At 35.8% G+C, this 13,609-nt stretch overlaps 1 pseudogene; it reads left to right on the top strand.

Moving 5' to 3' along the window:
* Window positions 1-877: 877 nt before the first annotated feature.
* LOC113295346 lies at window positions 878-2,343 on the top strand (annotated as a pseudogene).
* Window positions 2,344-13,609: the final 11,266 nt, after the last annotated feature.

Below are 13,609 nucleotides of genomic sequence, written 5' to 3'. Positions count from 1 at the left end.
GAATCTGAGTATAAAGATAAGTTTATCTTCTTTTGTGCTTCATTTGATACATTTAAGTTGTTCGATTTTGAAAAAGAGGGAGAGAGTAAAAAGCTAAGGTTCCAGTGAAGAGGTCGATTTCGAGAAATTTCAATGACAGAAGTTATTAAAGGAAGTAGTGGAAAACGAAGGGGAAAGACAACAACTGAAGCTTTAAGTACCGAGAAATGAAAAAGAGAAGAGGATGATTTAGATCTTAATCTTTCTAGGTTGTAATCTTTATCTCTTTCAGTAATTTCAATTCTCGGATCTGTTTATGAAAGATCTATTGAATAATATTTTGTCTTCTGAATTTTATTTTTTGATATTTTTCAGTGATATTCAAGGTATCACTGAAAAGCTCATAAAGATATAAGAAGAAGAGTGAACAAACGATTGCTAGGTAATATCTCTTTGTTTGAATTATTTTCAGATATGAAAACTGCGATAAAGGAAAAAGACGATTTCGGATTTGATTTTATTTGATGAATTTAGGGATTTGATGTGTTATAATTTCCTCTTAAGTTTTTAATGTTAATTCGCAAATATCTGATTTCTATTGAACAAATTGTGGTGGAATTTCATGGTTTGAACTTATTTTCTGAATCAGTGTGTCTTCTGAAGTCAAGACAATACTAAGTGATGCCAAATCAAAACTCGAGAAAGAACGGTGAGAGCTTGAACAATTTGATGTTCTTTTAGACCTGATTGTGTATTTGGTTTCGTCACTCTCTTGTAAATTGTTTTATGATGTTTTTAATTACATGCAGACTTTTGTGAAGGCACTTTCAAATAGCTCTAAAGAGGTATAAACACATAACAAATTTGTTAATATTTTGGGTTTACAGACAGTTAGATTATGAGTAAAGATTCTGAGTATGCTGGTTCTGGTGGATTAAATGGTTTGTTTGAATTGCAGTGTGAGAACTCTCTCAAGGATGAGTTTGCCAAGTTCCAGTCAGTTTATGAGAAATTTTCTAAGAAGAAAGCAGCACATTTGCAGGCGTTTGAAGGTAACTGTCTTTAAGAATAGGAGATTTCATTTGCTGGTAGATTCTTGTTTGAACTCTTGGTAATGTCAAATTAACATTACAGTAGCAAATATTGGGAAAAAATTATCTGACTAGGAAATCATTGTTGTTCATATCAAAATGTTAGCCTAACTCGTTTGGAAAATGAGATTCATTAATAACGGCACCACTTATTTTGGAATCACACTGAATGTTCAACTAGCGGAGTGTACTCATTGCTTCTGACCAACTAGCGGAGCGTACTCCCTGGGCAAGGCCTGTAAGGTTAAACAACTCGGTTGGTATTCCTCTATAGATTAGTATAAGGTACTTGGAGTTTTGGAACATGTCTAAATTTCGTCATCTGTGCGAACAAAGATTCACTAGTGAATCTTTGAGATCGAACTGTATGTACAACTAGAATGGCTTCGCAAATTTTTCCAAAAGGTATTAGATAGATGAACTAATTATCATTTCGATCCACTTAAAAATACTGAAACTTAAGAACTTTATGATTTACTCAGGTAAAGACATCCTTTTTGCATTTTAGTGTTTTTTGATTCAAGTTGCTTGATGTTTGATGTTTCAGGTGGCTGTTTCACGTGGTTTGAATGGGATTGGACTTGCTATAGTTATACCAGCTATTCAGTCCCTTGTGGCTGACTCAACTTATGACCATAATCGCGGTGTATCTTTTTGGTGGCTTCAGGTAACAGGAAATATAGGGAGAATTCTCGGTGGTCTGTTGTCAGTTCTTCTAACTTCCACATCATTCATGGGTATTGCTGGTTGGAGAATTTCCTTCCATCTTGTTGCAATTATTAGTGTTATCGTTGGAATTTTATTGGGATTGTTTGCCAAAGACCCTCGGTTTGTAGATAAAAGTAGTACAAATGGTTCAAGTTTTGCAAAATCATTATTGTTAGAGTTCAAGGAATTGTTTCAACCAACAAAATCGGTGATGAAAATCCCGTCCTTCCAGATTATTGTAGCACAGGGAGTTGGTGGATCATTTCCATGGTCAGCTTTGTCGTTCGCACCAATGTGGTTGGAACTTATTGGCTTCACTCACAAATAAACATCACTTCTCATGGGTATGTTTACAGTTGCTAGTTCTATTGGGGCACTTCTCGGAGGAAAGATGGGGGATGTACTCTCCGTCCGTTTTCCGAATGTAGGCATGATCATTTTATCTCAGATAAGTTTTATGCTGCTAGGTTTTCCTGATGATACCAACACTGCATTCAGACACGACCTAATTTTGTTCATCATGGGTTTGTTCATAACCTGGAATGCTACTAAGCTGATTCAATAAATCATTATATAATCATTTACGTTGTTGCATTATAAGTTAAATATTTAGTGTTTTTGCTTTATATGTACAAAGATATTTCAAATTTACATGCCATATGTATATGTAATTGTTGGTTACACATGCCAATATGCATGTGTAACTCCTAATTACACATTCTACATGCATGTGTAATTCTCGGTTACACTACCCATATCCATGAGTAAGTCCTAGTTACACATGCTAAAATGAACAACAAAATTATTTTTTGCATCAATTGATTTTGCATTTCTGAATCTAAGTGCATTGTTGGATATCTTTGCTTATGCATTTAATTTTTGTTGATTGCTTCAGAAGGGCTTAAGCACAAAGTGTTTGAGGTATGTTTTGCTGATCTACAGAACGATGAGGATCAGTCCTACATAAAGATGCGATTGAGAGTGTAGGATGTCCAAGGAAAGAATGTTTTGACTAACTTTTGGGTAACCATTATAAACTTAAGGTCTCTCGTCCTACTTAAAGAGTGAAGGATCAGTCCCACTTAAAGAATGGTTTGACTAACAAATTAAGGTCTCTTTTCTGTAAGTGGCGGACTTTGATTAAGGCTCATGTTGATGTGAAGACCACCGACAACTTCACTCTGAGGATGTTCTGTATTGGCTTCACTCAGAGGACCACATATGCTCAATCAAGCCAAATCTATCAGGTAAGGGTTTCAGCTTCACTTTACTCTCTTCCTTGAACTGATTGGCCCTTGCTTGTTGTTCTTCTGGTGCATCCATTTTATTTTTGTGGAAATATCACATGTACTAAAAACGTTAACCGATACATGTACTAATATCTCCATTTTATTATACTGAAGTATGCCATACGTTGTTGTTGTTGATCCTCAGTTATGTCCGAGGATATACTAACTGGATGTGTAACTGCTAGTTACACTAACTGATTGGATGTGTAACTTCCGATTACACATGCCATATGCATGTGTAACTTCCGGTTACACAAGTCGTATTACACATCTATTTAAGCTTTTATTGCAACTGATCTCTTAATTGTAATTTATTCACTTATTTCCTGCAAATTAGTAAAGTAATTTATTTGCCAGTTGTACATTTTTTTTCCTTTTTAAGTTTCCTTGTTATTGGGATCCGACCATAAAAACAACTTTTTCGTAGTGTGATTGCAATTCAGGAGATTTCATCTAACAAGAAGAGCAAATACTACATTTTAATCTGATATTATGATACCTTTTTATCTTATTACTTTTGCAGGAAAACTATATGTAGAAAAAACTTGTGAGACTTGGATATCTTTGCTTATGCTTGTGTAACTCCTAATTACACAATTAGGATGCATGTTTAACTGCACATCACACAAGCCATATGCATGACAATTTGCACGTTTAATTAGCATTGGCAGACTATGGATGTGTAACTAGTAGTTACACATGCTAATTAAATATGTAACTTCTAGGTACACAAGCCAAATAAATGTGTATCTACTAGTTACACATGCAAATTAGATGTGTAACTTATAGTTACACATGCTAATTTGATGGGATATGCATATGTAACTTATAGTTACACATGCTAATTTGATGGGATATGTTATAGTGGTTATATTTATGAAATTGAGAAAAGAACATCAAGTTCTAGTAGTAGGGAGTAGTAGTGGATGCAGATTAGACTAATTAGATGCAGGTTATACTTATAGTTACACATAATAATTAGATGTGTAATTTCTAGTTACACATGATGATTGTATGTGTAACTTATGCTAATATGCATGTGTAACTATTGTTTACATGTGTAACTACTGATTACACATGCATTTTGTTTTCCTGGGTTCATATCTATACCCTGCTGAATCAGTTGTGTGATCATTTTTTGCGATATTAATGTGCTAGCACAAGGTTCCCAGGTGTTTGTATTATTCTGCCAGTATAATTAATGTCTGAAGCTTTACTTTCTGTTGCTTAAAATGTCCTTCGTCATCGATAATATGAAAATGGCTTAGGTACATCTAGACTAGCGCTGTAAAGGGTATCAAGGTCTTTTAAAAACTCGGGGCCTAAATTTAAACTTTTTTTAATTAAGGGCCTCATATTATGGGTTATCCATGGGTTGGGTCTGAGCCTAATTTCCCCTATATATAATGGGGAAACACTAGATAACTAGATGGACTGCACATCGATGGGATGTAGGCGCTGTAACAATAAAATGTTTTTGGTACCACCATGATTAGTTGTAGCATACGAATTTGAGACACATCATTTTCCATTTCGGTTTCTTTGGGTATCAGGACTTGATGACTGCCAACTAAACTTAATGAAAGATCATGCACTAAACCACGTATCTTTAAACCATGTAGTGCAAACTAAAATTACGTCGTGTTCTTTCTTTGGTTAGTGACTTAAAATTAGGGTCATTCCCTAATGTAGACAGTGTTACTAGACAATGTATTTTCTTTTAATAATCAACGGCCTAAAAGAAGGATGGAGGTCTGCCTCAACAGTTGGCAAGAACCCAATTAAAGGTATAGACCAAAAATAGGTTTGAATGTTATTCTTAGCCCAAGCAGCCAAGAATGAGCTACGTTGTTACAGGTTCTAGGCTGAAAAGTAAAGATACAAGAAACAAGACTATAACTGAAAAAAGAAATGTCTTTAAACAAAGTATTCGTCCTTGAATGCCTTCAAAGTTCCCTTGTGAAAATTGGTAAATCAGAGCCTTAGCATCCCTTTCTACAATGAAGTGAGTAAACTGTTGCTCTATTATTTTCTTCAAAACTGCCCAAATTGCTCTAGTTTTTGTTTCTTCTAGAGAGTAGGCTTCAGAATTTATAGTAGCACAAAAAGAAGATTTCCCACAGCATCACGAAGTATATAGCCTGCACCATTAGCCATAAAGACAAGATAAAACGCACCATCAGTATTCCCTTTTAACGATCCTGGAAGGGGAGGCATCCAAGAAACACCATCAAGGACAATGGGATAGGGGGCAAGGGATATAGTGGGGTGTATGGTTGTGATCATAAATTTAACACTGTCTATAATAGCACTCGAGGTTTCTTTTTTCTTCGTGAAGATCAAATTATTTCTACGATTCCATATAAACCACATGGAAGTAGAGAAGTTTTGTTAGATTCATCATAAAGAGCAGTAACAGTATTAACAAGTCAATGTTCTAACTAATCAGATAAGGTATAAGTAGCAAAATTCAGGATTGGTAAACCAAGAACAGTAGCAGACAAAAAAAAAGAAGAAAAAAAAAGGCAAAAGGACACATAACTAAAGCACGCATAGCAGTTTCATTGCAAGCAAGGAATCTAGGGCAGATAACAGTGTCAATTGGCATTCTAGTTTGATGAACAGTTCTAGTAGGTAGAGCATTCTTAGAATCTTTCCAAATAAAAAGTTGGATGCGATGAAGTATTCTAAGATTCCAAAGGCACTTTCAAAGAGTGTTGCTTGGGGAAGGTCTGAAACCTCTGAGACCCACGTAGGAAGATTTAAAACTAAATTTGCCATTCTTTGAAAGCTCCTTATCCCTCATATCAGAAGTGCAGCTGGATTAAGAGAACAATAACAGTCTTCTGTACAGAAGCATTGTCAAAATGGGTATTTAATCTAGAAATATTCCAAGATCTAGTAACAGGATTAATGAAGTAAGAGACTTTTAAATTAGGCAGGCGAACAAGGTGGTTAGGTCTGGCAAAGCCTAGAGTGGGGATCCAGTTATCACACCAAGGGTCAATAAACTGGCCATCTCCAACAATCCAAGAATAGTACCTCAAAGAGAGTCAGGTTGATAAGTTCTTTAATAGTAAAAAGACATCTCCAAGTCTAAGAACAAGTAGAAGGAAACTTAGCATTCAAAAAATCAGTATTAGGGAAGTATCTATCTTTAAGGATAGTACCTCAAAGAGAGTCAGGTTGTTCAATTAACTTCAAGCATTTCTAGCAATCATAGCAAGGTTATTCAGCTCAGCTTTTCTAAAACCTAAACCTCCTTCATTTTTTGGGGGGCAATGGGTGTCCAACCAAGTAAGTGAAGTTCCCTGTCTTTTGGGTCTAACGTTTCGCCCCTACAAAATTTACCAAGGTGAGTGTCCAATTTCCAACACAAAGCTTTAGGGATAAGAAAATCCACCATTTGGTAGATAGGGATAGCCTGACCCTACATGTTTAACCAGAGAAGTTTTAGACGCTTGAGATAAAAGTTTATGATACCAAGAGGTGATCCTAGCATCAACAAACTGAAGAATACTCATATGAATTTGAATTTTAGACTTTAAAAACTAATAAGAGTACCTAAGTACTTCTCTCCCAGGTCCTGGGAACTAATGTTAAGGATATTATATAAGTGTTGAGTAAGAGAAGATGGCAGATCCTTACTAAACAAGATACCAGATTTATCAAAGCTAATTTCCTGACCAGAAGCAGAGCAATGCTTTTGCAGATAATCCTTAATAGTATTAAAATCATGGATAATAGCTTTAGAAAACAACAAACAATCATCAGCAAAAAGTAAATGAGTTATGGGAGGGGCATTCCTACAAACTTAATACATTGAACCATATTTATTCTAGTAAGTTACCAATATAAGAAGATAGAGCTTCAGAGAAAAGATCATATAAAGATAAGGGGATAAGGGGTCTCCCTGTCTGAGACCCATTTCTGGCTGGATTAGGCCAATTGAGACAATTGAGGAGAATGGAATAAGAGACAGTACCCAAACTTTGGATTATTAGGGAAATCCAATGTTCACAGAGACCCATTTTCCTAAGAACTTTCTGCAGGAAGTTTCACTCAATCTTGTCATAAGCTTTAGACATGTCCAACTTTATGGTTGTTAGACTTTCCTTCTTTTAGGAATAAATGCACTTTGGTTTTGAGAGATCAAACCATCCATTAAGGGTGTAAGTCTATTGTCCAGAGTTTTGGAAAGAATTTTATAAGCAAAATTGCATAAACCAATTGGTCTATATTGAGAGACCAATTCAGCAGTATGAGTGTTGGGTATGATGGCAATATTGGTATGATTTAGGAATTTGGCTACGTGACCATTCTAAAACAAGTTTGCACCATGAAAAGACGAGGGTACCCAAATACACCACAATTTTATTTATCAACCTATAAGTCCTCTACCGAATGTGATCGTCTATGGACAAATTCGAGAAAATACGACAATTCGGTTCACACTTCGTGGAATCTTCTATGGATACGAGATCGAGACAATACAACAACAAGACCACTTGTGTGATTGACTACGGATACAAGATCGAGACGACACGACAACAAAGTGTGTACTTGATAATATGTTCGGAAATAACAGAAACTCTATAGGATCAATATCAAGTATTGCGGAGTTAACATATTTGTGTATTTTAATTAATTATAATTAACAATTATAATGCGGAAAACAAAGTAAAAGAAACAACAAGATTTTGTTAAAGAGGAAACCGCAAATGCAGAAAAACCCCGGGACCTAGTCCAGTTTTGGAAACTCTCAAAATTAAGCCGTTATACAAAATCTAATACCTAATTCGTATAGTTGAGACCAAGAAGACTAATCCTAGCTACTTAGTTCCCTCATTATCCATGCGACTTCGACTTCTAGAGTCACACACGTAAATAACAAGTCCATTGGATCGTATTCCAAACAACAAAGAAAGAATCTGTTTGGTAACCACACTAATCAATCTTACTAGAAGATAAGATAAGTTGTTGAAAAAAGGCTCTTACGTATCTAATAAACTTCGTTTGTCTAGTTAGATCAATCTATCCAATGGCTACCTAAATAATCAAGTTTAAATCCGCACTCAATCGATATAGATCTCAAAGAGAAACTATAGAGAGTTGTCGATCTCACGCAACTAATCAATTAGATCTATCAAAGATAAACTGATTCTAGTTGGATCCCAGCCGATCAAGGTTTGTTCACTAAATCCACAAGATAAAAAAAACTAATATAGAATTCTTCTTCGTCTTCAAATCTTTTATTGCCTTCGAATACCTGCACAACAACACTTGAATCTTCTTGTGATCAATCACACAGAACGGAGTCTGTTAGCAATGGATTCTCACAAGATGTCTTTATATCTAACAACAGTTCTGAAGATCCCGTCGATACTTTGGTCTAGTCTGAGTGAATCTTATATCGGAAGAGAAGATTCTCAAGAATAAACAAACTAGGTGCAATCAAAGTTTCAACAACCATTAGTCAATTAAATCAATAATCGAAAGCTACAATAACACTGCAATTATCTAGTTTTACACTAATGGTACTCGTAGAGCTTCTTGATCCCACAGAAGTCTTTAAATGAGCGATCGTAAGAGATTTCACCTAATTAGGATACTTTCCTCTCCGAATAGACGGATCCACCAGAAACTACAAGAAATGAAGTTTGCCTGGATCTTAGGATAGTTTGCTAGAAACGCAAACTTAGGTATTTATAGACCAAGGTTGTTTGGACACTAAGGAATTTCCAAAACAAATATTTTCTGGTTTTCCTAATTCTTATGATATGCAATGAATGCCCAGATTCGGTTTTCCTAATTCCAATAAATGTAGTACAATATTTTCCGAAATCTCTCATAGAAAATCTCCAATTAGTAAATGGATGCATGTGTAAAAATTGAATTGAATCTACATCAACTGTTATTTCTTTATTTGATCAAAAATTGAATTGAAATCAAAACATACCTTAAAATGGTTGCAGGTGTAAAAATAGTTTGAGATTAGAATCGAAGGAATGAACAAGTTGAGATGAATATTCAAATGAAGCTCTCCGAACGAAATAAAATCCCACCACGAGTAAAGAAATTAAAATCTAGGGTTTCATTTTTTTTCTTCCGTTTCAAGAGGAGTTTGAAAGAAGTGGGATAAATGAAACGGATAAATGATTTACATATTTTTCTTTTCTCTTGTCATGCCTGTCAAAAACAAAGACCAGTAAAGGACTGATTAAATTATACTATTTTGATAGCCTTGGCCCATAAAAAATGAATTGACATACCTTCCTTGTCAAATTTATCAAACGGCCCCCGTCAAATTTTCCCTGTTTTGGCATAGTGTTACAAAGAAGATGAATAATGGTGGCTTCCCCTAAAGGGGCAAACCCTAGCTTGTGATATGAGATGTGATATTCTACGATATCTTCTTTGCAAGGCATATTACCTATTTATATAGGCTTACAATTCTTAGCCTCCAAGTATCTTAGTCGGTTAAATAACCCGACCCTAACCTATGAAAGAAAACGGTTCGGCTACAATGGGAATGGGGCACACACTTGGAGTATGCGACCCCATCTCTCTACGCGCCACATGTATCCACAACAACTACAAGGTGGTAATTGAATATTTGTCCCTACTTTTGATGGTATATACAAATATCCTTATCACACAATAAATATGCCCCTCTTCATCCCTAAGCACATCAGGGGTCCAATAAGTTTTTTATTTCTTCCAAATTTGCCTTATTATCTATTGTTTTTATCTAGGTCTATCCCTACTTACTTCTTCTTCTTTTTCCTTTAGCAGCGAACCCTCCATTGCTCCACCACCACCACCAGCATCTCCATCGTAACCACCTCTACAAATTCTCATATCTTCGTCGCCGACAATCGAGATGTATCAGCAACATATGAAACCTTCTTCTTCTATAATCGATTTTTAAAATCATACCCAAAGAAGACGAGATCTGATTTTTTAGGTTTTGAAATCAAGTTTTGAGCAACGTTTGCGAACGATTTGGTGGTTCAGTTCGATTAAGAAAAGGGGATCTGAGAGCTGCTGCGATAAAATTGATTTCGAAATGGTTATGGTGTGTGAATCAATAGGATATGTTGGAGATAATGAACTTGTTGTTGCTGAGAAGTAATGAGTGTGTTCGAATCTGAAGTTGTTGATGCTTCTAATGGTTTAATTGTGATTAAAATGAATAGATGAATGTGTAGGAATTACAGGGAATATAGAATTATGAAGAGAGAAGTACGGATGATAATGGTAGCGACGGTGGTGGTTCTGGTGGCGACGGTGGCGGTGGTTCGAATTGGTGTTGAAGCTTCATAGAAAACAGTGACGGTTGCTGTTGTGGATTATAAATGGTGGTTGATGGTTTTGTTGGTGGATCTGAAACTGCAGCTGGTGAAATGGTAGCATTTTTACATCAGTATGGATAAACATCCATTGTTGATCCAACTAAAATTGATAAACTTGTATTGTTGATCCAACTGCAATGGATAAACTTCTACTGTTGATCCAACTGAAATATATCAATTTCAGTTTTATGCCACTTAATGTTGATCCATCATCATGGATAAACATCCACTGTTGATCCAACTGAAATGGTGGATAAACTATTGTTGTTGATACAAAATTATCTGAACCGATGGTGGCGGCGGTGACGATGGCGATGGTTGCTATGGATTATTAATGGTGGTTGATGGTTTTGTTGGTGGATCTGAAACTGCAACCGATGAAATGGTAGCATTTTTCCATCAGCATGGATAAACATCCATTTTTGATCCAACTAAAATGGATAAATCTGTACTGTTGATCCAACTGCAATGGATAAACTTCTACTGTTGATCCATCTGCAATGGATAAACTTCTACTGTGAAATGTATCAATTTCAGTTTTATGCCACTTACTGTTGATCCATCATCACGGATAAACATCCACTGTTGATCCAACTGAAATGGATAAATTCATTGTTGATCCAACTGAAATAGATCAACTATTGTTGTTGATACAAAAATATCTGAACCAGCGACGACGACGACAGTGGCGGCGCCGCGACGGTGGCGGACTAGTGGTGGTGGCGGCGACGGACTAGTGGTGGTGGAGGACTGTTGGTGGTGTAATGGTGGTGGTGAAGGAGTGGTGGTGGAATGGTAGTTGAATGTTGGTGGTGGTGGTGCTAGTGGTGGTATGGTAGACGAAGAAATTTGTTCTATTTTGAAATAACGAAAAATATTACATGGGTGAGAGTATTAAGGTAATGTAATATTAAATGGATAAGGTTATAAAAAAATAGGGACATATTTATTGTTGAATACGGATATATTTGTTGGGTTTGAAAAGAAAGGACATATAATTAATATACCTAACTACCAGATACTTGAGATAGTTCTAAAAATTAGAATTTAACTAATTGTTTTATGATTACTAGACTGCCCATATTACCTGAGATATGTATTACCATTAGGACGTTGAACATTGAATATTGCTTCAACAAAAAAGAAAAAATACATTGAATCTTCGCTCCAAATCATCCATGATTCATACATCCTTTGATCGAAGAGAATAGTTAGTGTGGTACCATGATAGTGTACAACGAACGGTAAATAGTATTATGCATTGACTGAACCAGAGAGATACCAACTATATGTTCTTTATATGGTCTTTAAATGGTACCTCATCGTATATGAATCGATCAGCACCATCTCTTTAAGATTTACTCTACTTAGTCCGGTTTCATGAAAATTTTTTTTTCATTTTCAAGAAAAATCTCTTTTAATAGAATTAAAATTAACTTGGATCAATTATTGGATGAAAAAAATTACTTTCTTCTTATTAGTGGATGAGTTCCCCGTTGCTTTTTTTCCTACGGAAGAAAATTTGGTTTCGTGACTGATACTTATTGATCTGACCTGAAAGATGAAGATGAAGGTCTTTAAACTCTTCCTTTGATTTATGATTTTTCTACATTATTAGAATATTCTTGAAAAAGCGGGGGTCTAACAACACCACCCAATATTCCGCTTAGCAATCTGTATGGACAAACTCTAATATACTGTTTATGAGAATCAACTAGACAGTCAGACTCAATCAATAAAAAGATATATCAAAGAGTTTATATCTCAATCTCTCGATTTGATTTTTACTCAAGCTAAAATCAATAGCGAGTCTTTATCAAAGAGAGATAACTTGGACGGTACCAAAGACCAATGTCCAAGGATCAATCAACTACAATCAACAACCAAAAGTTGGATTAGAGAAGTTGATGATCATGAACGCAATTGTATTATTTCTATTATATAAAATATAATGCGGAAAAGAAATAACACAGACACCAGAAGTTTTGTTAACGAGGAAACCGAAAATGCAGAAAACCCCGGGACCTAGTCCAGATTGAATACACACTGTATTAAGCCGCTACAGACACTAGCCTACTCCAAGCTAACTTCGGACTGATCTATAGTTGAACCCCTACCAATCTCCCACTGATACAAGGTACAGTTGTACTCCTACGCCTCTGATCCCAGCAGGACACTGCGCACTTGATTCCCTTTGCTGATCTCACCCACAATAAAGAGTTGCTGCAACCCAAAATCACAGACTTGATAATAAACGAATCTGCCACACACAGAAAAGTCTATCGAAAGGATAAATCTGTCTCCCATAGATAAACCCTAGGTTTTGTTCCGTCTTTAGATATAAAATCAAAGTAACAGGAACCAATTGATAATCCGGACTTATATTCCCGAAGAACAACCTAGATTAATCAATCACCTCTCTACAATCCTTCCTGACTACACAAGCGGATTGTCAAGGAATCACAAACGGTGAGACGAAGATGTTTGTGACTTATTTATCTTGCCTATCGGAGAACTCTCACGATCTCAAGCCAATCAATCGACTGTACTCGTACAATAGAAGATGCAAGATCAGATCACACAACTACGATAAAAGTAGTATCCGTCTGGCTTCACAATCCCAATGAAGTCTTTAAGTCGTTAACTCGAGTTTAGAGAAGAAACTCAAGAGTTAATGGAGATCGAATCTAGCGAGAGCACTAGTAGCACACAGACGTGTGGGGATTAGGTTTGCTCAATGCTAGATGTCTCCTTTATATAACCTTCAAATCAGGGTTTTTGCTTACGTACAAAGCAAACTCTATTCACCGTTAGATGAAAACCTGATTTAGATTCAAGCCAATATCTCTCAACCGTTAGATCAAAAGACATAGATTGTCACACACACTTGGGTACACGTTTACTGGGTTTGAGAAAACCATGCCCAAACGAGTACAGTTATGTTGGTTCAACATGATAACCAAAAAGGTCAACCATATGAGCATCTCATATTAATCATGTTCTTCTTCACCATAACTAGTTCAATTGACTCAAATGAACTAGTTAAGAGTTGTACAATTTTTATGAGATCTTATGTAACTACACAAGACACAATTGAAACAAAGATGATTTGATTCGATTAGAATCGGCTCATGAACATTATAGCCACGGTTTGCATAAAGCATTCCTTAATAATTAATGTTTCATG

This window comes from Papaver somniferum, chromosome 1, assembly GCF_003573695.1.
Source record: "Papaver somniferum cultivar HN1 chromosome 1, ASM357369v1, whole genome shotgun sequence".
Classification (NCBI taxonomy): domain Eukaryota; kingdom Viridiplantae; phylum Streptophyta; class Magnoliopsida; order Ranunculales; family Papaveraceae; genus Papaver; species Papaver somniferum.
This window is presented reverse-complemented; position numbering and strand designations above follow the sequence as displayed.